This window comes from Triticum dicoccoides, chromosome 1A (genome assembly GCF_002162155.2).
Source record: "Triticum dicoccoides isolate Atlit2015 ecotype Zavitan chromosome 1A, WEW_v2.0, whole genome shotgun sequence".
In the NCBI taxonomy this organism is placed as follows: domain Eukaryota; kingdom Viridiplantae; phylum Streptophyta; class Magnoliopsida; order Poales; family Poaceae; genus Triticum; species Triticum dicoccoides.
Window position 1 is genome coordinate 253997593 of NC_041380.1, and position 26789 is coordinate 254024381.

Here is a 26789-nt window from a genome sequence, read left to right on the forward strand (position 1 = left end):
CCGATGGGAGATGGTAGCTCGGGCTATATTCAACCGGTTCGGATGGCGGTCATGTAATATGATAGGCAATTAGTTTTTCTATCTTTATTTTGCATGTCGGCTGTGTCTTTTATTATCCGCTCTTTGTGAGCCGTTTGGGGACTAATTTGTAATGGAGTTCATGACCTTTGTTGGATCTATTTGCTTTTAATAAATGTTTTCGTATGCATCTTTCTGATGCAGAGACCGGGGCTGCGCCCCTTTTCCAAAAAATAAAATAAAATCATCAAGTGCAACACGCCCTCTCATGGGTGATTAGTTCATTCATGAGCTACCTCTAGCACCAAGTTATAGCTAGTCTGCTTGTTATTTTCTAATGGCTTTAGTCACGAGTCCTGACTTTGTGCTCATGTCATCGGCTGCTGCAGATCCATACACATAATGGAGCCAACGGACCAAGTACAGATTTGGGAGGCCATCTTGGCGGATCCGCTTGATTGGCTTCCATCTTCTGTTACCATCCAACCATCTTCGTCAGCACAACTAAAAATCATGATATTTTTTCTCATGATAGGTGGAAGAATACTTCAGTTATGTGTATGGCGATGATGACATGGAAATCAACAAATTTGCACAAGAGCCCGAAGATCGGCAGTGGCACCAGCAATGTTTGAGAGGTACCATGTTAATTATTCCACCTTATCTATTTCCATTTACACATGTGGTCAGATACAACTTGTACATTCTCAAGCTAATTGAGCAAATGCACGAATATTTGGTGTTTAGAGTTCTTCATGTTAAACAAAAATTGGAGGTGTGGACGATGAGGTCCTCGCAAGAGGAGGATGTTTCCTTCGGAAAGTTGTAACACCCACAGTGTCATGTTAGCGTAATCCCCTGTTAATGGTGCCATGTCACCAAGTTATTGTTGCTAATCTTCACTTGATCCAAATCACTGTTCATTTTCAAACTCAAATTTAAAGTCAAAATTCAAATTTGCCAAACATGCAAACTAAAATGTTCAAAGGGTGGAAAATAATCCCTGGATATTTTTCATGCTGGAGCCAACTTCTTTTGAATTCTCAAGGTGCCCCTGGAAATTATTTAGTGGTCCAACAACTTTTAAAATTGGTCTTTGCAATTTTAAAATTGGTTAGACAACTTCCTTTGGCCTCAAACTTTTTGTGACTCAAAGAATTAATGTGCTTGTTTTATGAGGTAAGTCTCGTATCTAACAAGGCTTGTTTAGATTTGCAGTTTAACACAAACATTAGCAAAATTTAAACAGAAAATAAAATGCAAAAGAGACCCCCCGGACAACTGAGCCAATAGGCTCAGCTGGCCACCCACGCGGCCCAACCGGCCCACCCCTGCTGCCTCCTTGGCCTATTAGGCCACCTCACTCCCCGAACCCTAACCTCTCCCGATCCCCACTCCTCCACCCACTCTGTAGAACCGAAAGTATGTCTAGAGGGGGGGGGGGGTGATTAGACTACTTGACCAAATAAAAACTTAACCTTTTCCCAATTTTAGTTCTTGGCAGATTTTAGCTATTCTAGAACAAGTCAAGCAATCATCACACAATTCAAGCAAGCATGCAAAGAGTATATTGGCAGCGGAAAGTAAAGCATGCAACTTGCAAGAATGTAAAGGGAAGGGTTTGGAGAATTCAAACGCAATTGGAGACACGGATGTTTTTCCCGTGGTTCGGATAGGTGGTGCTATCCTACATCCACGTTGATGGAGACTTCAACCCACGAAGGGTAACGGTTGCGCGAGTCCACGGAGGGCTCCACCCACGAAGGGTAATGGTTGCGCGAGTCCACGGAGGGCTCCACCCACAAAGGGTCCACGAAGAAGCAACCACCCACGAAGGGTCCACGAAGAAGCAACCTTGTCTATCCCACCATGGCCATCGCCCACGAAGGACTTGCCTCACTAGCTGTAGATCTTCACGAAGTAGGCGATCTCCTTGCCCTTACAAACTCCTTGGTTCAACTCCACAATCTTGTCGGAGGCTCCCAAGTAACACCTAGCCAATCTAGGAGACACCACTCTCCAAGAAGTAACAAATGGTGTGTTGATGATGAACTCCTTGCTCTTGTGCTTCAAATGATAGTCTCCCCAACACTCAACTCTCTCTCATAGGATTTGGATTTTGTGGAAAGAAGATTTGAGTGGAAAGCAACTTGGGGAAGGCTAGAGATCAAGATTCATATGGTAGGAATGGAATATCTTGGTCTCAACACATGAGTAGGTGGTTCTCTCTCAGAACATATGAGTTGGAATTGTGTATGTGTTCTGATGGCTCTCTCTCTGAATGAAGAGGAGGTGGAGGGGTATATATAGCCTCCACACAAAATCCAACCGTTACACATAGTTTTCCAATCTCGGTGGGACCGAATCAACAAACTCGGTCGGACCGAAAAGGTAAACCTAGTGACCGTTAGAGATTTTCGATGGGACTGACATGCAACTCGGTAGGACCGATATGGTTAGGGTTTGGGCATAACGTAATCTCGGTGAGACCGATTACACAAACTCGGTGAGACCGAGTTTGGTAATAAGCTAACCAGAGAGTTGGTCAGGTAAACTCGGTGGGACCGATTTGCTATTTCGGTGAGACCGAAAAGTTACAAAAAGGAAACAAAGAGTTTACACTGCAATCTCGGTGGGACCGATTCGCTCTTTCGGTGAGACCGAAAAGTTACGAAAGGGAAACAGAGAGTTTGCAATCCCATCTCGGTGAGACCGAGATCCCTATCGGTAGAACCTAATTGCTAGGGTTTGGCAGTGGCTTATGACAAGTGAAACTCGGTGGCGCCGGATAGAAAGAATCGGTAGGACCGAGTTTGGCTTAGGGTTTAGGTCATATGTGGATATGGGAAAGTAGTTGAGGGTTTTGGAGCATATCACTAAGCACATGAAGCAAGAGGCTCATTAAGCAACACCTCATCCCTCCTTGATAGTATTGGCTTTTCCTAAAGACTCAATGTGATCTTGGATCACTAAAATATAAAATGAAGAGTCTTGAGCTTTTGAGCTTGAGCCAATCCTTTGTCCTTAGCATTTTGAGGGTTCCACTTTCACATCCATGCCATGCCAATCATTGAGCTTTCCTGAAATAGTCATCTTGGAATAGCATTAGCTCAATGAGCTATATGTTGTTATGAATTACCAAAACCACCTAGGGATAGTTGCACTTTCACACTCCCCGCAGGCCTCTCTCCCCTTGCCCCGCCTGGATCGGGACAGAGGGCCCCGACCCCTTCGCCACGCTGCCGCCGCTCGGCGCCTCCGGCCACCCCCCTCGCCGGCGCCTGCCTTCCCGTCTCCCCCCCCCACATGGCGCCCGCCCCACGACCCCGCTGTGTCCCGACCACCGCGCCTCGCCGACCGGTGCTGCTCGACGCCATCGTCCCGGACGGCGCCATCGCTAGACCCCACCGGACCGCCTCCTTGACCCTGCCCCGCCTCTCCATCAACGGACTGCATCGAGCCTCGCCGACCCCCTGCCCTGCAATGGGGGTGAGAAACCCCCTTGCCTCCCCTTCCGAATCCCCCGCCGTAGACGTCGCCGCACGTACATGCTCGCCCCTGCTTGGCCGCGGCCCTGCCTCGTGTGGCCACACCCGGCCGTGACACACGCTGTCCATGTGCGCGCCCCGCCGTGCTCGTGGCTCGCCTGCTCCCGCCGCCGCCGCTGCTTCCTATTGCTGCTGCCACCGTTTGCTCACAGCCGCTCGCCGCTGTCGCTCTCCCCTGCCTCTGCTCCCTGCTGCGGCAACCTTCTGCGACCCCCGCCTCACTGCTGCTCGCCACTCTGCCACCCCTGGTCGCCCCCTTCCTCGCGCCCGTCCTGGCCTTCACTCGCCGACGGCCGAGGCTGGCCTGAGCCAGTGCCCGGTCAGCGATCGGCGCCCGCGCCCGTTGTCCGCCCACCCTGTTTGGCCTACGGGCCAATGACAGATGGGGCCCAGCCCCTAAAACGAAAATAAAAATGTTTAAGAAATAGTCATGTAAATAAATAAACAATTTAATTAATTAATTAGTGAATTAATTAACTTAATTATTTTGGTTTAATTAAACTATTTAAAACTTAATCGCCCTAATTACTTTTAGACTAATCTAACTGTTAGTTTAGCTGCTGTGAGAATGACATGCGGGCCCTTCTTACATTGTTCACCTTTTGACCAGTCAACGGTCTAGTCAAGCCTTGACTGGAACAGTTGACCAGGGCCCACCAGTCAGCCTCTATGCTGTTCTGCTGGGTACCTTTTTGGGTACACCTAGCTTTTTTGCTTTTAAAATGTTTCGAATTAATTAATTAAAACAATTTAAGAATATTAATAAAACTTTAGAAATTCATAGTAAATAAACCGTAGCTCGAATCGAAAAAGTTTATACATGAAAGTTGCTCAGAACGACGAGACGAATTCGAATACGCCCTCCGTTCGTCTATCACACGTCCCTAGCATAGCAAATGTTGAACTTTTCCCCTCCGGTTCATCTGTCTCACAAACGTCCGGAACCGGGAAAACTTTCTCGGATGTTATCCTCCTTCGTCAGTATCGCCTAGCGCTGCGTTAGAACACCTCTAGCACCGCTTATTGTCTTGTTATGCTTATGTTTGCGTGTATTTACTCTTTCTTCCCCCTCTTCTTCTCCGGTAGACCTCGAGACCACTGCTGATGCCCCTGTGTTCGACTACGTCGACAACGACCCCTCCTTGCCAGAGCAACCAGGCAAGCCCCCCCCCTTTGATCATCCCGATATCGCCCATTTCATTATCTCATGCTTGCATTAGAATTTTGCTATTGTTATTGTTTGCTCCTATTCTGATGCATAGCCTGCTTTTGTAACCTGCTTATTGCTACCTACCTGCTTATCCTAAACTGCTTAGTATAGGTTGGTTAGTGCTCCATCAGTGACCCCCACCTTGTCCTTGTTGCCCCTGCTTCATCATGGAAGACCCGATCAACGGGATCGAAGACCAGGCCCCGACACCGCACGTCACTTTCCCCTTTTGTTGCTCAACTCTGTAGAGTTACCATCGAGTGCCGAGGGTGGAACCTCTTACATCACTCCTGATGAGATCTCTGTAGTGTAGCTATTCGGTCGTGGTCATCGAGGGTGGTTTCCTCCTTAACCACTTCCGATACAGCTCTGTCGTGCAACCCCTCAAGTGTGAACCTCGAGGATGAATCCTCTTACGTTCACCTTGTTGATTACATCGAATGGAATTCACCGGGGGTGATTCCTCGGGTTTTCCCCTTGGTGTTAGACACACAGTTACTATGGTTACTATGACTTTGCACTGAGCCATGTTATTAAAGATGGGTCGTCCCTGAGGGGTACTCGTGCGAGCTTAATTGCGAGTGATGTGGAGTCGGGTTGACCTGGAAGCTGCCCGCGAGACACTTACGAGGCGTGGCCGGGCATTCTTAGCCCTTGCTGCAAGTACTCGAGACGGGGCGACGCGGTCACATCGATCGTGAGTCTCTGCTCGTTATCGCGTGCTCCTAATCCACTACGATTTGGATATTTGATCCGAGGGGCCTCTGGCCTGATAGCACTAACCATCACGTGGGCATAGTATGGGCGTTCTGTGTCGTATACATCAGTCGAAGCTTAATAGACGTCAGCGACTGAGCGGCACGCGCCGGGTTGGACTGGTAAGCACCTACCTTTTTGAAGGAGGTAGCTAGGTCTGCTCACCGGCTGCCCACGCAACATGCAGGAGTTCCCGGGGAGATGGCCCATGATCCCTGGGGGCATAGGTTTAGTCCGGTGTGCTGACCTCTCTATTAATCCTAGGTCGAGTTGCGGCATATTGTTTGGCCGAGGCCGAGCATGACCTAGGAAAGTGTGTCCGGCCGGAGTTAATCGAGCTTGGTGGGTAAGTTGGTGCACCCCCACAGGGAAGAAAACATCTATCGATAGCCTGTCCTACGGTAACGGACACTTGGAGTTGTATCCTGATCGATACAACTAGAACTGGATACTTGTGATGAGAATTGGTTTGTGATGATAACTGGATATTATGGCTCTGGGATTGCTCTCTCGCAGGGAGTCGAGAAAGGATCTCCGGCGGAGGTTGATAACACTACTATTACTTATTTTATGCTACTCTTATCTCTTCTGATGCTGGAAGATGCTTGGAGCTGCTTGAAGATGTTGAAGATGCTAGTCTTCGATAGGGTTAGGCTTTCTCTCTATTCTAGCATTTCTGCAGCCCAGTCCACGTATACAGCCTTCCTTTGATAAATGTTGCATATGTAGTGTAGATCCTTGCTTGCGAGTACTTTGGATGAGTACTCACGGTTGCTTTGCTCCCTCCTTTTCCTCCTTTTTCATTCTTCTCGGATGTCGCAACCAGATGGTGGAGCCCAGGATCCAGACGCCACCTTCGACAACGACTGCTACTACGCTGGGGGTGCCTACTACTACGTGGAGGCCGACGACGACCAGGAGTAGTTAGGAGGCTCCCAGGCAGGAGGCCTTGCCTTTTCGATCGATGATGCTTTTGTGCTAGCCTTCTTAAGACAAACTTGTCTAACTCATGTCTGTACTCAGATAATGTTGCTTCCACTGACTCTTGTGTATTCGAGCCCTCGAGAACCCTGACTTGTAATATAACGCTTGTATTATTTTAATTTGTGTCTAGAATTGTGTTGTGATATCTTCTCGTGAGTCCTTGATCTTGATCGTACACATTTGCGTGTATGATTAGTGTATGATTGAATCGAGGGCGTCACAAGTTGGTATCAGAGCCAACTGCCTGTAGGTAGCCCCCTTTCCATCTCCTTGGCCGAAGTTGAGTCTAGTCACTGAAAAAAAACTTTTACTAACATGTATGTGTGTCTTACGGGCCCACGTCGCCATTGGGTGGTATTAGGATCTTTTACTCCTCGTCTATACTCTAGGAATCTGACCTCTCTTCTATTCGGGTTAAATGATTTTGTTAACTCTAACTCTAGGTTCTCGTAAATACTTTCTCCCGGAGAGCCCCTCACTCCGGATGATTGCTTGGTGCACCGAAGGATTTCGAAGATACTCTCCGATGTTCTCTCGAGACTTTGTGCCCGTTGCTTTGGCAATTCCCTACCATCGAAATATCCCTATGGATAAATACTTACACTTGTTGTTCTTACTTTTATTCCCAGTTACCCCGAAATTCTCTCTATTGTTCCGAGAATTCTTTGTGCCTACTGCCTTGCAGTTCTTTACCGCCTGAATACCCCTATGGATAATTTCTCGCACTTACCGAGTATCCTCTCATCCCCAATTGTTTCATGTATTTCATAGAAGTCTTCAAAATACCATTTGATCTTCCGAAAATCCTCAATAGCCTATTGCTCTTTAAATTCTTGCTTGCTTGCATTAGGATTAATCCCATAAGTCTGGTAATCTTGTTGTCATCCTCTGTTGTTATTATTTTGAGTCCATTGATTCAATGTGTTGCGAATGCACGTAATCCTCAATCAGATCCTAGAATTCCTCCTTCTGGCTCAGACGTTATTTTAAACATGAGCTGGATCTCGACCAATCAAATTGTCATCAATTGTACCCCTAAGGCTATTCAACTTATCCATCCCTAATCAGAGCATTGCTTCTGATCCCTTGTCTTGGAATTTATAATTCCTTTGTTAATTAAACTTTGAGTTAGTCAGATGTTTCTATAATCTCATCTCCTTGCATTCTTTCTTTGTCTGGTTGGGTACCGATACCCACATCAGCTCTGTTATGGGTCATTAGATCCTTTGTTGGACTACCATCTAACAATGTCCTTCATATTTAATCACCTTGTGAATTCTTCCCTGATACATAATGCCTTTGGTAAACTGTATCCCCTATTTTTGTCTACCATGCTCTGCTTCCGAGCTTGAGTTAATTACCTCTGAAGTTTTAGCAAATGTTCCTAAGATGCCCCGACGGGCTGAACTAATGCTTTCCCTAATTTGTGTGAACCCAAAAATTTCTATGGGTCATACTCTACTGGTGTTACGTCAGATAAAAATTTCTACACTACAACTTCATCAAAAGCGAGAAGTAAATGAGAGGTCATGCATTGAAGAAGTGGGAGTCGACCTTGAACCTTTGTGTTCATGCCCATGGACCCGATGTAGAACTTATCATGGAAGCTGCTCGTAAAAATAATTATTTCTTTGGTACAAGCTCATCTTGTATCTATAAATTGATCCATTGCAACCGTGGCTCCGACCATGATTGTTCCCATTGGATTTTATTTCTTGGACAAGTTAAAGCACTTGTCTTCTGTAGATAACTGCATCTTCGCAACCTCTATTTTGATCTTCCATCGAGCATTACCCTCCGGTATCTTGAGAATAACAAAGAACCGTGTTGCTTCCTACGAGTCTTCATCTGGTATTACTTCTCATCGATTTCTTATTTCCCTGGGTTTTGAGTTGTTAGTCACTCGAGAACGCCAATAAGTGAATCGATTCCACACTCTGATTCTAAAACTCTTAAGTAATTTTTGTTGCTTATGAGTTTAATAATACTTCAAGTCATTCCTAGCATTATCGGCTATATCATTATCATGCTAAATTTTAAATGTGCTACCTGGTCCTTCCTCCCGGAGCATAATTTTCGGGGATGAGCTAAACATATTCATCATATCATTTTGCTTTGAACAACAAGCTTGATTTCAAGTTTGTGTCGTATCCGTGGTTCCAATAGCCTTTTTCTTCATCCTTCCTATTGCTTGATGTCATCACTCCTCGATGGCATCTTCGTAGAGCCTCTCGACAAATACATCGTGATCATTGAGGGAGTCCTGGATTAGGGGGTCTCCGGACAGCCGGACTATCTCCATTGGCCGGACTATTAGACTATGAAGATACAAGATTGAAGACTTCGTCTCGTGTTCGGATGGGACTCTACTTGGCGTGGAAGGCAAGCTAGGCAATACGTATATGGATATCTCCTCCTTTGTAACCGACCTTGTGTAACCCTAACCCTCTTCGGTGTCTATATAAACCGAAGGGTTTTAGTCCGTAGGACAACAATCAGAACATACAATCATACCATAGGCTAGCTTCTAGGGTTTAGCCTCTCTGATCTCGTGGTAGATCTATTCTTGTAACACCCATATCTTCAATATTAATCAAGCAGGACGTAGGGTTTTACCTCCATCAAGAGGGCCCGAACCTGGGTAAAACTTCGTGTCCCTTGCCTCCTGTTACCATCCGGCCTAGACGCACAGTTCGGGACCCCCTACCCGAGATCCGCCGGTTTTGACACCGACATTGGTGCTTTCATTGAGAGTTCCCCTGTGTCGTCGCCGTTAGGCTTGATGGCTCCTACTATCATCGGTAGCGATGTGGTCCAGGGTGAGACTTTTCTCCCCAAACAGATCTTCGTATTCGGCGGCTTTGCACTGCGGGCTAATTCGCTTGGCCATTTGGAGTAGATTGAAAGCTACTCTTCTGGTCATCAGGTCAAATTTGAAAGTTTGAATTACACGGCCAACATCCGTGGGGACTTGATTTTCGACGGATTCGAGCCACAGCCGGGCGCGCCGCACTGTCGCGATGGGTATGACCTAGCTCTGCCACCGGACGGTACCCCAGAGGCCGCACCCGCATCAGCTCTGACCCTTAGCTCGGAGCCAGCTGCACCAATCGAGGACGGGTGGCTAGACACTGCCTCAGGGGCTGCAGTCTCGACGGTGATCGAGCCAAACACCAGCATAATCCTCTGCGCAGCCCATGACTCCAAGGTTCCGGACTCTCTTCCAGACCCTGAACCATCCGCGCCCCTGCCAATCGAATCCGATTGGGCGGCGATCATGGAATTCACCGCCGTGGATATCTTTCAGCACTCTCCCTTCGGCGACATTCTGAATTCACTAAGATCTCTGTCTTTGTTAGGAGAGCCCTGGCCGGATTATGGCCAACAGGACTGGGATGCGGATGACGAAGAAATTCGACGCCCACCCACCACCCACTTTGTAGCCACTGTCGATGATTTAACCGACATGCTCGACTTCGACTCCGAAGACATCGACGGTATGGACGATGATGTAGGAGACGAACATGAACCAGCACCTATAGGGCACTGGAAAGGCACCTCGTTGTATGACATATACATGGTGGATACACCCAATGAAGGCAGCGACGACGAGATAGTGGAGGATGACCCCTCCAAGAAGCAACCCAAGCACCGACGTCAGCGGCGCCGCTCTAAGTCCCGCCAAAGCAAAAGTTGTGATACCTGCACAGGAGATAATAACACTCCGGATAGCGCCGAAGACAACAACAATCCCCTCCAGCAAGATTTAGAGCAGGAGGATGAAGGAGCCAGCTCTCTTGAGAGGGCAGCTGGCGGAGAGGAGGATGATGAAAATTACATGCCCCCCTCCGAAGACGAGGCAAGCCTCGGCGATGATGAATTCGCCGTACCAGAGGATCCCGTTGAACAAGAGCGCTTCAAGCGCAGGCTTATGGCCATGGCAAATAGCCTGAAGAAAAAACAGCAGCAGCTTCAAGCTGATCAAGATCTTCTAGCTGACAAATGGACTGAAGTCCTCGCGACCGAGGAATATAAACTCGAGCGTCCCTCCAAGAGTTACCCAAGGCGCAGGTTACTACCCCGACTGGAGGAAGAAGCGTATGATACGGCTGATCGGCCACCTCGTGGCCGCGATAGAGAGGCATTGCAGCCAAAAGCTCAGCCTCCACCCCAATGCCATCCAAATAAAAAGGCATGTGGAGATACGCCAGACCTGCTAGACATATTGGAGGACAAAGCAAAGCATTCAAGATTGATCTACGGATCACGAGGGCCCACCACTCTATGAGACGGTAAACGTCACGCCGGATACAGTAAAAGCAAATCCGGCCGGGCCAAACACAACGGGCAGGACCCATACGAGCTGTGTTGGGGATATTACTACTGGGCGTAAACCGGACAGGACAAGCCGGGTTAACTTCATCAGTAGTTGAGTATGATAAAAGCCCATGAGGGCAGATGAGGGCTGAAGGCCCATAATCGGCTTAAGGCCTATAGCTATAAACCGGCGTCGGTATGTAACTTGTGTTATAGGTTAGGAATAGTGGAGACCGAACCGAACGCATCTATGAGCCGGTATCGGGACTCTGTAAACCGACGGGCGTCACCCATGTATATAAGGGGACGACCCGGCGGCGGTTCATGGACAGACAACAACTCGAGACATAGGCGAAGCTTATTTGCTCCCTAGTCATCGAAACACCCATCAATTCCATCACAACTAGACGTAGACTTTTACCTTCATTGAAGGGGCCGAACTAGTATAAACTCTCTTGCGTCCTTGTGTCCGTTTTAACCCCTTCAAGCTAACCCGTGGCGATGGCTCCACGACTAAGTCCTTTCTCTAGGACATCTGCCGTGACAAAACCACGACAGTTGGCGTCCACCGTGGGGCTATCGCACGATGGTTTCCGGTTCTTGGAGGTCCGCTTTAAAGGACTCGAGGGCTACGCTATGGGCCGGATGACTAAGAGTCGTCACGGCAAACTCAACATCGACGACGCAGGCTGGGCCCCGAGGCCGACTCAATTGAGTACGGGTACCGGGTCCCCTTTGGTAGCATTCACGTTTTCATTGGCAAGATCGGTGAACCGGGCCCTGAGCCGGACATCTGCATCGACCTCGTCGAGACGGCTCAGCGTGCGCGATCCGCCCGGGTTAAACCGGCCATGAAGCGTGCCTTCGTGGGAATGATCCATGGAGGGAGTTATGAGGATGGATCGGAGCTTCACGGGGCGACTGCCGTTCGTTCCGGTGACGAATATTCGACCGGAGAAACCGAATCTCTTTATCAGCTACAAGATGGCCGGATTGAGAGCTGTTCCGATGGCGACAGTATTCCGGACCCCTCCGATCTACCTAACCGGGTTGGAATATTCATGACCGGAACACAAGCAGCGCTTCACTCTTCGACAGCCGCGGCAACGATCTCCGGTTCAACAGCGGCAACGGTTGCCGGGGCGAGAGGCCCTGTGCGCCCACCGGCTTAGGTTCTATCAGAACTATTTGATGCGTTGGTTGTGCTTATGGCAGAAGTTAATCCGCCAGATCAGGACGCTCACAACACGGAGATTGCAAAGGTAAAGGAACAAATCACCCAGGCCAAAACGGATCTGGCGGCTAAGGACACCAGGATGGCCGCAGAGCGGGCCGCTTTAGACGCACAGGCCTACAGGCTTATGTTGGATCAAAGCGCGTCGCATGAAGTCATGAGGAGGAAGCACCGGTCCCGCTTACCTCCGGTTTTCGAGGCCAGAGACCTTTTCAACACTCCAGGACCAAGAGCCAGTAATCCGCTGGAGGGGAACCGGGCAGAAGCCCCTGGGACCGGTGCACTGGTTCAGCCCCGTCAGATGGACCCCCTCGTCAAAACACCGTTATACCTCGGGATGCTTTAACACCTCTGGGTCACTACTCCAACCCAATGGACAATCTTGTTGCCACTGCTGCACGACTGGAGGCCATTCCAGTTGAAGGTGACTCGCCGCAGGCAGTAGAGACGCGACGGGTCAAGGAACTTCTGAGGACAGCTTTGGCCCAACAGGAGGCGTACTCGTACAGCCGCGACTGGATCCACTCGACTCCCCGTCCAAGCCGGAGCTATAGCAGGCATATGGATGAACCAGCAGTGTCGAGTAATGAACGACGTGGAGCACCCCGTGGCAACAACCCGATGGGTGGTGCTGATGACACTCAGGAAGTGGTGAACCGGGCCCGAGCGCGTAGGGAGGCCGAGTTAGCCACACAACATCAGGCTCGGCAGCTCACGCCGGTTCATCCAACCATTTCAATCAAACCTGGTGTTACTTCTAGTTCTTTGGGGGTGCCTTGCCTCATCCCCGCTTTACGCAACGTGCGCCTGCCCAAGGATTTCAAAGGCCCACGCAAGGTACCAAATTATATGGCGGATCAACCACCAGAGACATGGGTAGAGAGCTATGAGATGGCCATGGAGATGCTTGATGTGGATGACACGGCGTGTGCGAAATACTTCACCATGATGCTTGAAGGAACGGCCCGTACTTGGTTAAAAAGCTTGCCCGCTAATTCTATCAGTTCATGGGCCCAATTACGAGCCCGGTTTATGAACAATTTCAAGGATACCTGTAAACAGCCTATGTCGATAGTGGACTTAGCTGCATGCATCCAGGAGGAAGGAGATGCGGCTTATGCAGAGTCGGTTTGTGCCACCGAGGAGTTGAAGTACTATACAGACAATGTTGATCCGGCGGACATGACTCCGTTGAAGAAGCCAACTACGGAGCATGATCCGGCCCTAAAGTTCAAATCGGCAGCAGAAACTAAGCTTGTTGACTTCGTACCTGGCGATTCGTCCAAGCAGTTCAGCATTAGTGCCAACTTGGATCCGAAATAGGAAAGCGCGCTCATCGAGTTCATCCGTGAGAATTGGGACATTTTTGCATGGAAGCCCTCTGACATGCCAGGTGTACCGAGGCAACTCGCTGAGCACACACTTAATGTGGATCCTAAATACAAACCGGTGAAATAGTTCCTCTGCCGGTTTAATGAAGAAAGACGCAAGGCGATTGGAGAAGAGGTAGCCAGGCTCTTAGCAGCTAGTTTTATTGTTTAAGTTTTTCACTCTGAGTGGCTTGCCAATCCGGTGCTAGTCCTTAAAAAAAATGGCACCTGGCGTATGTGTGTGGATTACACAGATCTTAATAAGGCTTGTCCAGCAGATCCTTTTGCCCTCCCCCGTATTGATCAAATCATTGATGCTACGGCGGGTTGTGAGCGTTTAAGTTTTTTGGATGCATATTCTGGCTACCATCAGATCAAAATGGCAGTTAAGGACCAGGAGAAGACGACATTCATAACTCCCTTTGGAGCCTTCTGCTATGTGTCTATGCCCTTTGGTCTCAAAAGTGCCCAGGCAACTTATCAACGGTGTGTACAAAATTGTCTTCACAAGCAGATTGGCCGTAATGTACATGCTTACGTGGATGATATCGTGGTTAAATCCAGGGAGAAGGAGACTCTGGTTGATGATTTGAAGGAAACCTTTGATAACCTAAGGACGTACAAGATGATGCTTAATCCGGACAAGTGTGTCTTTGGTGTACCGGCGGGCAAGTTATTGGGTTTTCTGGTGTCCAACAGGGCAATTGAGGCTAATCCGGAGAAGATCACAGCCATCACCTCCCTGGCTAAACCGAAGTGTATCAATGATGTTCAATGCCTGGCAGGCCGGATTGCCGCGTTAAGCCGGTTTATCAGCCGCCTCGGTGAGAAGGCGATCCCTTTGTATCAGATGTTGAAGAAGACGGATCAGTTCCTCTGGAGTTCTGCTGCTGATGAAGCATTTGAGGACTTAAAGCGGCAATTGGCCAATCCGCCTGTGCTCGCCGCTCCCATTGACAAGGAGCCGTTACTGCTATATGTTGCTGCTAATGCTCGTGCGGTCAGCGTGGCTATTGTGGTGGAACGAAAGGAGGCAGGTAAGGAGCATCCGGTTCAACGTCCGGTCTATTATATCAGCGAGGTACTCATTGAGTCCAAGCAAAGGTATCCGCACTGGCAGAAGCTGGTGTACGGAGTTTTTATGGCAAGCCGGAAGCTTAAGCAATACTTCCAAGGGAACCCAATTACGATGGTCAGTTCTGCTCCTTTGGGAGATATCATCCATAACCGAGAAGCAACTGGCCGGATTGCAAAGTGGGCTATAGAGCTGGGGCCGTACGGTTTGATATATGTGCCTCGGACAGCGATTAAGTCTCAAGCACTTGTTGATTTCATCAATGATTGGACGGAAATGCAAGCACCTGAAGAAAAGCCGGATCATACGTATTGGACCATCCATTTTGACGGATCCAGGCAGTTGGAAGGCTCGGGGGCTGGAGTCGTATTAACTTCCCCACGAGGTGATAAGTTTTGTTATGTTCTCCGTTTAATGTTCCCTTGTACTAACAATGCAGCTGAGTATGAAGCCTTGCTCCATGGTCTTCGGATGGCTAAGGAGATGAATCTAAGTCGAGTTAAGTGCTTCGATGATTCGGACCTTGTGGCTCAGCAAGTGTCTGGCACTTGGGACTCCAAGGACCCACTCATGGCAGCATATCATCGTGAGGTGGATATTGTTGTAGGTTATTTCAGAGGCTATCAGGTGGACCACGTGGACCGACGGAAAAATGAAGCGGCGGACGCTTTAAGCCGGCTGGGCTCTCAGGGCAAACCGGTCCCACCCAATGTTTTTCTGGATGTGCTGCACAACCCGTCGGTGAAGATCCCTGGTGAAGAGGATTTGGCCATTCCTGATCCGGAGGCTCAATTGGTGGCAGTTCTTCATGTTATTCCAGATTGGACGCTTCCTTACCTGGCGTACAAGAACCGGGGCGAGTTGCCAGAAGATGAGATTCTGGCCCGACAGATAATCCGGCGATCCAAGTCCATGGCTGTCATCAACGGTGAGTTGCATCATTGCAGTGTATCAGGAGCTTTTCAACGTTGCGTGTCTCCTGAAGAAGGCCGTGAAATTTTGCGTGAGATCCACGAAGGAGATTGTGGTCACCACGCCGGTTCAAAGTCTCTGGTGGCTAAAGCGTTTCGCCATGGTTTCTATTGGTTAACTGCTCATGCTGATGCGAAGGATTTGGTCACACGATGTGATGGTTGCCAAAGTTTTTCAAGATGTGCTCATGTACCGGCTCAAGAATTGAGGATGATTCCAATTACTTGGCCGTTTGCGACTTGGGGGCTGGATATGGTTGGGCCTTTCAAAAGGTACAAAGATAAGAAGACCCACCTCCTGGTGGCGGTGGACAAGTTTACAAAGTGGGTGGAGGCAGAACCTGTTAGCAAGTGTGATGCGGCCACGGCGGTTCAGTTCATCAAAAAGGTGATTTTCCGGTTTGGCTTTCCGCACAGTATTATCACAGATAATTGTACCAATTTGTCCAAAGGTGCTATGAAGGAGTTCTGCAAACGGGAGCACATCCGGCTCGATGTTTCATCAGTGGCACATCCACAGTCCAATGGTCAAGCAGAAAGAGATAATCAAGAGATCTTGAGAGGCATCAAGCCCCGGCTCATGGTTCCTTTGCAGAGAACGCCGGATTTTTGGGTAGAAGAATTACCATCTGTGTTCTGGAGTATCAGTACAACACCCAACAGATCAACAGGATACACACCGTTCTTCATGGTTTATGGAGCGGAGGTGGTTCTCCCCAGCGATATCCGTCATGACTCACCTCGTGTCATGACTTATGTTGAAGCGGACAACGAGACAGTACGGCAAGATGCTTTGGACCGGTTGGATGAAGAGCGTGACATCGCAGCCGCCCAATCGACGATTTACCAACAGGATCTTCGTCGTTATCACAGTCGCCGAGTCAGAACCAGAGCCTTCCAGGAAGGAGATTTGGTGCTTCGGCTGATCCAAGATCAGACTGATATGCATAAGCTATCCCCACCTTGGGAGGGGCCTTTCGTGGTCAGCAAGAATCTGCACAACGGGTCGTACTATCTGATCGATATTCGAGAGCATAAGGACTCACGTACATCAGAGGAGGAGACTAACAAGCCGTGGAATATAGCTCATCTTCGGCCTTACTATACCTGAGCCATTGGCTATACTTATGTACATACAATGTATATATTATGATTAAGTATAATAAACTGGAACCTCAGCTAAAGCGGGGTATCTGTTCTTTTACATCATGTGAGGTTACACGGAGTTGCTCTAAAGCGGCCTCCGGTTTACCCCTTGAGTTCGCTTTGCCAAAAGCATCGTGTTATATCACTTGGAGGATTGGACGTGTCCGAACCAATACCATGCCTCTTGATAGGCGAAAGCAACCAGATCACTTGGGGACTTGGTCATGTCTGAACCAGTCATGCCTCTTGATCGGCCTAAGGCCACAGAATCACTTGGGGGCTTGGTCGAACCCGAACCATGACCACGCCATTTGGTCGGCATAAATGCCACAAGAATCACTTGGGGACCTGGCTAACTATAACCATAGTTACACCTAACGGGAGCTTGGTCGTGTTTGGCCATGGTTACAGTTGTTACTTTTGCTTCATACTTTTCTTTGAAGGGGTTTTTTGTTTTTTATTGTGTTCTTTAAACCGACAAAGTTTTTTAACCAATCAATTGACGGAACATAGTTCACGTCAATCCGGAGACTATTTGTCCGGTTTGATCCGTGTTGTTAACATCCTCTTATGGAGTAACACGGTGTTCATTATAACCCGGCACGGTTTACATGGTAACCAGTGTCATATACATATACAGGAGTTGTTATTTCCTCCAACAGTGTGGGTTTGCAAAAACTCCGCTTCAAGGTTGGCCAAGCCAACTTCACACTCAACGGTGGCAGGTATTATGTATCTCAAATTTTTTGATCATATACTTAAAATTTTGTTTCGGATGTTTTGACTTTATATATACAAACATCATATTCCTCCTGACGGTACAACCGCGGTGGCACTTAACGAATTTCTTATTTCAGAAAGTATTTTGGAAAGATCATTACCACAGGAAGAACAAGTTATGCACGAAGGCATATCAACATCAAAGGTATCAGCTAGCCTATTACAAGGCAACATGGTGCCCATAATAACATAATTGTTTTTCACAAAGGATAGACAGTTTTAAAACCAACTTCCGGTTTAATCTTGGCCACCAGCCTGGCCTGATGGTTGTGGGTCATCCTGCGCCGCTTCAGCTTCCGTTTCTCTACCCAGTGGCTGGAAATCCACAGTCGAGTCGATTCCCATCAATGCTTGAAAAACAGCTTCGTCATGGATTAGCGAAGACGGGTCAATATCGGGAGCGTAAGTATGCTTACGGATTGGAGGGATCAGGTTTTCCGATTCATGGATTAGTGCAGCTATTCGCTTGTTCTGGCTGTCATATTGGGCTTGATAATGCGACAAATCTGCTTCCTCAGCCAGTTGACAAGCTAGCGGACGTACCTCCCGGTTTATGGCTCGCAGATCCGCTTCACCAAATTCTGACCCGTCTTCCTTCAAACTGGGATAACCCTGAGCCACTTCAATAGGATCAAAATCCGGCACCCGGGCTTTTACCCGGATCAAAGCATTGATTGCACCGGTTCGAGCAGCAGATTTCTTCAGCTCTTCAACCCGGGCAGGAAGCACTGACAGTTTCATCAAAGTGGGCGCCGGTTTGTTATGAGACGCGGTACAGATGATCTGCTGGGCACCAGTATACAATTGTTCAACCAAGGTATAGGCGGCTTTCAATTTCTTCCGTACATCTGACCCCAAGTGACCAATGCGTGTCCCTGAAATACCATAAAAGGTTAATAAACCGGCAACTCTGTAAGAAAGCAGAACCAATTCAGAAGGCAAGCTGGATTACCAAAGATAGAAGTGGTCATGGTATGAATGTGCCGCTTTATGCTGGTCAGTTCATCCGTCACTGGTTTCTGTGCAGCCTCGGCATCCTCTACTCGTTTGATCAAAGCGGATTTTTCAATGGCCCAATCCGCCCGTTTCTTCTTGAAGTTCTCCTTAAGTTGTTCCATGGCGCTTAAGGCACTAGCCAATTCCTCTTTTGCCTTGGAGGTTTCAGCCTGTTGGGTTTTCAGGTTTTCTTGCAGATCGATGACTTGGCTTTCTTTCGCCTTCAGCTCCGCCTACAGGCATACAGATATATGTTTCAACAAATCGGTAGAAGGATTCAAGTACCAACCACATAACAAGTTATGCGCTTAGCACTTGGGGGCTAATGCATATTCGATCTTCATCTTTCAATTGTTTACAAAGTCCCAAGATCAATACAAGTATTCAACTTGGCACTTGGGGGCTAATGGCTATTTGATCATATGTATTCTGATGCGGCGGTTTCAATTACTTAAAGTACCGGCTTAACTACGCTAAGTTGAACCGGCCCTTGGGGACTACATCAGCAAATTCAAAGCATCAAGATTCATATTATTAAGTCCCGGTTTGAAAGAATATTTCAAATCAGCCCTTAGGGGCTAGGAGAGTCAGCAAGAATGAAAGCATACAAGCAGGAAGGAGCATATGGAAGTTACCTCATATTTATCCTTCATCATGTTAACCAGACCGGCTTCATAGTCACGGCTGGTATACAGCCGGTTCAGATAGCCGGAATGGATATCTTGGGCGTTCAGAGCAGCGTAAGCCGTCAGATCAGCATTCCACTTGCCTTTGCCAAAAGCAGCTAATTCTTCCTTGGCAGAATGTTTGGATAAAGCGACAGGATTGCTTGGATCAGTATGGCCAGTGCCAGTAATGACAACTTCATCATCATTGGTACCGCCGGTTTGCACTGGAGCTGTTGGCTTGTCAGTAGGTTTTGCGGGACCGGTGGAGCTTTCAACCCGGAGGGAACCTGTGGGCTGATGGATAGGACCTGAGGTATCAGTAGGTCTTTCCTCAGCAGTAAGATCATCATCTGGCTGCCGTGGATCATTGGGAATATCCTCAGGAATAACCGCTTCAAGATTGGGTGTGGTGCCTGGTTCAAGAATGACATCCTCTTCGGCCGCTTTATCCAGGCGGGCCTTCTTGCTCGGCCTAGGTTTGGCCCTGAGAAGAATAACAAAATTAAATACAACATATGTTCTAAGGCAATATACTGCAAACATCACAATAAATATAGCTTACCCAAGCACCATTTTGAGCGGTGGGAGCTGAGTAGCCGACGACTCGCCAGAAGATGAGTGGGAAATAACCTGATAATCGGAGTCAGACGGATTAAGAGGTTGACGAAAGCAGCCCGCTTTAGGACAAGCACGGACAAGCGAATTAGAGACCGCGGAATGACGTTTCCGAACCGGACTGTTCGGTAAACCGGCGGAGGTAACTACCTGGCCGCTGTGCCGGCTGGTGCGGCGAGCTTCGTGTTGTTGAGTCTTCATAAGAAGTTTAGGATCCAAATAAGCAAGAGGATGAGAAAATTTAACTTTCCGGTTTGCCTGACGGAATTTTTGTGAAGGCAAAGTTTATGAATCGGAAGAGAGAATAATTACCTCTGCAACATCCGCATGGATGGCTTCGGCATCATCCTGACAAATATCATCATCAATAAGATGCATGAAAAATAAACCAAGTGAGTCAAGCTCTACCTCAAAGTCCGGATTATCCACCTCGTCATCAGGAGCCGGATTAGAAGATGCAGTGGTTCTTTTCCGGTGGGCAGTCTTCTTCACAGCTTTAGTTTTTTGCCGGGTTGCTCTTTCCGGTTTATCTGTTTTCTCTGGTTTCTCCTGCGGCAGCTTTTTGCTCCAAAACAGATCGTCACCCTGATTATGCAGACACTGATATTAAAAACAATGACCAGACATATCAATAACATATTCAGCAAAGAGAAAAATCAAAGTCTTACAGCTGGCGGTTTGTTGGTGGCATAGAAGGGAAGTAGGCCGGTTCTAGCGCAGATGTGCTCCGGTTCATTCAGTATCTTACGCACAGCTTCTGTGATTTCTTCACCGGAGAGCTGGAGTCTTGAATGTCGTAGTGGGTCATCCATACTATCAGTATATTCGCACATCAAACCAGAGCGCTGACTAAGGGGCAGTATGCTCCATGATATCCAACAGCGAGCAAGGTCAACCCCTGTTAAACCGTTGGCCATAAAGGCTCTGAGCTTTGACAGATGAGGAGCATATTTGCTTCTCTCCTGGGCACTCAATCATTGAGGAAAAGGATGGGTATTGCTGAGCCGCTCCGGACGAAAGCCAGGCAAGGGATTCTCACCAGCAGGGGAGGTGTCTTTGCAGTAGAACCATGTCTGATTCCACTCCTTGGGGTGACTGTGTAGCTTGGCATGAGGGTATGTGACCTCTTCCCTTTTTTGAATCGCCATGCCACCCAACTCCGTATTAGAGCCATCAGTAAACTCAGTATGGCGGTTTAGATGGAAAAGATCTCTGAATAATTCCACTGTGGGCTCCTCTTGAAAGAACACCTCACAGAGCACTTGGAAGTGGCACATATTTGTAACAGAGTTGGGGTCAGTGTCTTGCGGATGGAGTTGGAAATCAGCTAGAACATCCCGGTAGAATTTAGAACCAGGCGGTTTAAAACCCCGGGCTAAGTGGTCTACGAAAACAACAACCTCTCCTTCTCGAGGTGTGGGGGGGGCATTCTTTGCCAGGAGCCCTCCAATGGACGGTGTCTTTGCTGCCCAAGGCGCCAATCATGACTAAATCGTCCAGTTGATCCTCTGTGACGCGAGAAGGGACCCAATTGCACTCATACACTTGCTTGGCCATGATGAAATCTACAAAGTACATTGATATGTGCAATGTTAAACCGGAAGCAGATCTATCTAAACCGGAGTTTATGAAGCAATAGCATCACGGCGGTTCAACAAGGGGACTAATGATATATGATAGATTGCTTTTTCAAAGGTGAACTGCCTATGTGGTAAAGAGGATACAGATCTAAGGCAAGAATGACTAAGGAAGGTAAAAACAGATTTCATAAGGTCGCATTGAAATTTTGGATCTACCATAAGACAGGAAAATAAAAGGATTTAGACCTAAAAGGTTGATCTCAAAGCAATTCACAAGGGACCAGATCAATGTTTTATGCGCATAAAGGTTTGCTTTGGTAACAGAAGATAAGCCATTACGGGGAATACATCAGGTTTGAAGTTTTATTCATGGGCTAAAGAAGAAACAAAGGAAGAACAACGCCAGAGTCTCGATGAACTTCGACGAACGAGGAAACCCTAGAACAGATCTGCGGGGGAAAGGAAAGAAGATTTACCGGAGCTGAGGAAGAAGCGGAAGGTCGCCGCGATGCTCTGGTGTGCTCAGGTTGATGCATCGGCCAAGGTTGATGCAGAGGTCGACGGTGGCGGCGGAGCTCCGAAGCTGGGCAACGCGAGGAAGATGAAGCAGAAGGGGTCGGAGGGAAAGAGAAAGGAAATGACCCTTCGGTCCTATTTATAAAGAAAGGGATATGTCAGGCGCGAGAATCAAGGAGCCGCGAGTTTGGGAATGAAGCTGCGGCCTTAATTGTCGCAGGCTTGTTAACAAGATAAGGTTCTTTATAACCAGTGACGTCACACCGGTCTACCGCGAGCAGAGAAGATGACATCACGGCGGTTCAACAAAATACAAGAAGATGTTGAAGATGAAGATTTTTGCTAAGGATTGACATGAACCTGTTCAAATCAATTTGGGGCCTAATGTTGGGGATATTACTACTGGGCGTAAACCGGCCAGGACAGGCCGGGTTAACTTCATCAGTAGTTGAGTATGATAAAAGCCCATGAGGGCAGATGAGGGCTGAAGGCCCATAATTGGTTTAAGGCCTATAGCTATAAACCGGCGTCGGTATGTAACTTGTGTTATAGGTTAGGAATAGTGGAGACCGAACCAGACGCATCTATGAGCCGGTATCGGGACTCTGTAAACCGACGGGTGTCACCCATGTATATAAGGGGACGACCCGGCGGCGGTTCAAGGACAGACAACAACTCGAGACATAGGCAAAGCTTATTTGCTCCCTAGTCATCGAAACACCCATCAATTCCATCACAACTAGACGTAGGCTTTTAGCTTCATTGAAGGGGCCGAACTAGTATAAACTCTCTTGCGTCCTTGTGTCCGCTTTAACCCCTTCAAGCTAACCCGTGGCGATGGCTTCACGACTAAGTCCTTTCTCTAGGACATCTGCCGTGACAAAACCATGACAAGCTGCGTCGCGATATAGCCCAATACAGAGGCGCCGCACACCCCTTATGCTTCACAGATGAAGTAATGGAACATCAATTCCCAGAAGGTTTCAAACCTGTAAACATTGAATCATATGACGGCACAACAGATCCTGCAGTATGGATTGAGGACTTCCTCCTCCACATCCACATGGCCCGCGGTGATGACTTACACGCCATCAAGTACCTCCCACTAAAACTCAAAGGACCAGCGCGACATTGGCTTAATAGCTTGCCAGTAGACTCCATTAGCTGTTGGGAAGATCTGGAGGCCACATTCCTCGACAACTTTCAGGGCACTTATGTGCGACCACCAGACGCCGATGACTTGAGCCACATAATTCAGCAGCCAGAAGAGTCGGTCATGCAATTCTGGACTCGGTTCCTTACAAAGAAAAATTAAATCGTCGACTGTCCGGATGCGAGGCCTTAGCGGCTTTCAAGCACAACATCCGAGACGAGTGGCTAGCCCGGCACCTTGGTCAGGAAAAGCCAAAATCTATGGCATCTCTCACGACGCTCATGACTCGCTTCTGTGCGGGAGAAGACAGCTGGTTGGCTCGCAGTAATAACATATCAAAGAACCACGGTACGTCCGATACCAAGGACGGTAACAGCAGGTCACATTGCAACAAGCATAAGCGCCGCATTAACAACGAAAGTACTAAGGATACGGCAGTCAATGCCAAATTCAAAGGCTCTAAACCCGGTCAGCGGAAAAAGCCGTTCAAACAAAGTATGCCGGTTCCGTCCAGCTTGGACTGTATACTCGATCGCTCGGGTCAAATACACGGCACCCCAGACAAGCCAGCCAATCACACCAACAGGGATTGTTGGGTGTTCAAGCAGGCCGGCAAGTTAATTGCCGAAAACAAGGACAAGGGGCCGCATAGCGATGATGAGGAAGAACCCCGGCAGACGCACACTGGAGGACAGAAGAGGTTTCGCCCGCAAGTGCGGATGGTGAACATGATATATGCATCCCACATCCCCAAGAGGGAGCGGAAGCGTGCGCTCAGGGACGTATATGCATTGGAGCCAGTCGCCCCAAAGTTCAACCCTTGGTCCTCCTGTCCGATCACCTTCGATCGCAGGGACCACCCCACTAGTATCCGTCATGGAGGATTCGCCGCACTGGTCTTAGACCCAATCATCAACGGATTTCACCTCACTCGAGTCCTTATGGATGGCGGCAGCAGCCTGAACCTGCTTTATTAGGAGACAGTGCACAAAATGGGTATAGACCCCTCAAGGATCAAACCCTCAAAAACGACCTTTAAAGGCATCATTCCAGGCGTAGGGGCCCACTGCACAGGCTCAATTACACTGGAAGTGGTCTTTGGATCCCCGGATAACTTCCTAAGCGAAGAGTTAATCTTCGATATAGTCCCATTCCACAGTGGTTATCACGCACTGCTCGGACGAACCGCATTCGCTAGATTCAATGCGGTACCACATTATGCATACCTCAAGCTCAAGATGCCAGGACCTCGCGGAGTTATCACAGTCAATGGAAACACAGAGCGCTCTCTCCGAAGAGAGGAGCACACCGCGGCCCTTGCAGAAGAAGCGCAAAACAACCTCTCAAGGCAATCTATCAGTTCGGCGTTTCAAAGCCCGGACACCTTCAAGCGTGCTCGGGGCAATCGGCAAACAGACCTCCTGGCGCGATCTGAGCTTGAGTAGCAATACGGCGGCCACCCCAATCCCAGCCCAACGGCGTTATTCGTGCCGCGCGTACATAATTACGCATTAAAAATACCATGGGCACAGGTGGGGAGGGGGGGCACAACTGCGGCACGCCCCAAAACGCGGCCTAAACCGCACTAGGGGCTTCCCGTTTGGTTATTTTTCTTTTTCTTTCAGGAGTTTAATCTCTGGAAACACCGTCCGGCAGCTCTATTGCCGCACACATGATACAACAACCAAGGCGGCAGACAACTACGTTATATAAAGGAATCCCCAGGTTGATTACAGATTTCATATCATTCCTCAGCTCGCCCTTGCAAGGGACATAGTCCTACTCTTTTGCCTATTGCACTATCTGTATCACTCTGCTGTAATGCAATTTTTTAATAAACAATGCATGACATTACGACTATTATTGCATTCTTGTTATATATATCTATGTGTTCATCAACGACACATTGCAACCGTACACTCTGGTACGGCCAAAGCACCAGGCGCTTACGTACCCACAATATGGTGTGAAAAGTCCGAACACTTTCACAAGTGCGGCACCCCGAACTTATAGCATTATATGCATCAGCTCCGAATCATGTCTTTGGTCAAATGTTGGGTCTGCCCGGCTCCTATGTTTTGGTACCTTATGTTCCGCTCTATCGGCTAAGGTAGCGCTAGGAGAACTACTGCGATTGTGCCCCGGTTCTACCGGGCTGAGCATCTCAGTAGAGAAAGCTAAAATTGACTGTCATGATAAGGCGAGAGACTGGTCGCTATTCGGCGAGGTTTTTCGAGTCCCTAAAGGCTTATGCCACTTAGGGCGAGGGGCCGGCTCTATCCGGCTTACAGGCGTGTATCGCGCCCCAAATTCGGCCTTCCAAATACCAGGGGCTTCGCCGAAATTTAAAATTATAGAATTCTATGGCTAAGTGAGAGTAATAAAGCATTATTAGTTCGGTTGCCTTGTTCGTTGTGCTGAGCACCTCCCTCGAAGGACCCAAACATGGGAACAAGAGTGCTCAGGTTTATGCCAAACACCCCAGCACTCGTGGTATGGGGGCAGAAGCCGAGGACTAGACATCTCTCAGATTGGATAAACAGCCAAACATAAGGTAATATTTTAAATTCACACAAGCGTTGCATAGAGCATATGAAACAAGTTTTCATCACACGGGATAAAAAACGAGCAAGTCTCATTCAAATATTACATTTTGTGAACACTCATCCGCGATAAGACGGGCGCCCGGCAGAACACCCTCGTAGTACATCTCGGGGTGGCGGTGCTCCTTGCCCTCCGGCGGCCCCTCCTTGATCAGCTTCACGGTGTCTAGCTTGACCCACTGCGTTTTGACACGGGCGAAAGCCCGACATGCTCTTTCAATACAGACGGATCGCTTGATGACTTCCAGCCGTGGGCAGACATCCACAAGCCGCCTCACCAGGCCGAAGAAGCTGTTCGGAAGGGCGTCGCCAGGCCACAGCCGGACTATGAGGCCCTTCATGGCCTGATCGGCGCCTTATGTAGCTCGGCCATCTGCTTCAGCTGGTCGCTCATTGGCATCGGATGTTCGGCCTCAGCATACTAAGACCAAAACAGCTTCTCCGTCGAGCTTCCATCCTCGGCCTGGTAAAATTGTGCGGCATCAGACACACTGTGGGGCAAATCTGCGAATGCTCCTGAAGAGCTCCGGATTCGGGTAAGTAATCGGTAAATTACTTTTACATGCTTGCTTTGCATATAGAAAGCCTTACCCGCCGCTACCTTCTTCATCGTGTTGACCTCTTGGAGGGCCTTTTGGGCTTCGGCCTTGGCACTCTTTGCGCTCTCACGGGCCGCGGCAAGCTCAGACTCTCGCGTCTTCAAGTCAAGCTCCAACGCCTCGTGCTTCGTCACGAGAGCCTGGAGCTCTTGCTGCACCTCTCCCACCCGAGCCTCGTGCCTCTCTCGCTCGGTGTGCTCCTTGGCCGCTATATCTTCGGCCTTGGTCAGCGCTTGCTTCAGGGTCGCCACCTCGGTCATGGCCCCTGGCAAAACATACAATGATCCTGTCATTTTTGCAATCGCGTCCTTTTTTATATACATATATCTATAGACGGGGTATTACTTACCTTCGTTCTCCTCGAGCTGCCTCTTGACAAGGCCGAGCTCTTTCTTGGACCCATCGAGGTCCTACTTCAGTATGGTGACCTCCGCAGTTAGTGCGGCGGATGCCAGCAGAGAAGCCTGCATATGCATATTGACATACTTATATTAGACTCCTGCGATATTATTTGATCCTCTGTTTGGCTTTTCTTTGCGAACACCGAACAAAGCATGAGGGCTACTGTCTATGCAGTAATACTTCTACTACATTTTAAAACACTTACCTCGAAGCCTGTTAGAAGGCTAGTACAGGCTTCAGTCAATCCG

At 48.5% G+C, this 26789-nt stretch overlaps 1 pseudogene; it reads left to right on the forward strand.

Moving 5' to 3' along the window:
* The first annotated feature begins 420 nt into the window (after positions 1-420).
* The window catches only part of LOC119279690, a 35839-nt pseudogene continuing 9470 nt past the window's right edge, over positions 421-26789 (forward strand).